Source organism: Phaethon lepturus, unplaced genomic scaffold (genome assembly GCF_000687285.1).
Source record: "Phaethon lepturus isolate BGI_N335 unplaced genomic scaffold, ASM68728v1 scaffold17594, whole genome shotgun sequence".
NCBI classification, from domain to species: Eukaryota; Metazoa; Chordata; class Aves; order Phaethontiformes; family Phaethontidae; genus Phaethon; species Phaethon lepturus.
The window spans coordinates 3,391-3,911 of NW_010537159.1; positions in this window are offsets into that span (position 1 = coordinate 3,391).

A 521-nucleotide genomic window follows, 5' to 3' on the forward strand; every position below is an offset into this window, starting at 1 on the left:
TGTGCCACACCAGGCATCCACCCCAAACACTGCCATAATCAACAAACTCCATCTGCTTTGAAGAAGGAAGGAGGTGGTCACGGACCTTGACTTCCCTGCCTGTTGAGCAAAACATCAGAAGAAGCTGGAGAGGAAGCTGGGAGCGGTTCGTAGCCGTTCACCGCTGATCGCTTGCTGGCCTTGCATTTCTGAACGCTTTTGAAATGTCCTACGAGGACAGGGAAGCCCCACGTTGGCAGAGGACTTGGGATGGAGCATCTCCTTTCCTGTAGCAGGCAACATAAGCTAGGTGAGAAAAAACAAAGCAGCAGGACCAAGATTTGCCCATAAAAAAATCTTTATTCCTTAAAAATACAACATTCACCTGCAGTGACACAACTACTCAGAACATTCTTTTAGAAGGGTTTCATCTGCTTGCTTCCTTCCCTGTCAGCAGCAAGGAGAGCCGGCGGCCCCACCTGCGGGCGGCCCGGTCCAGACAGAAAGGTTCCTCTCACCCGTTCCCGCACCCGAGCGAGCTG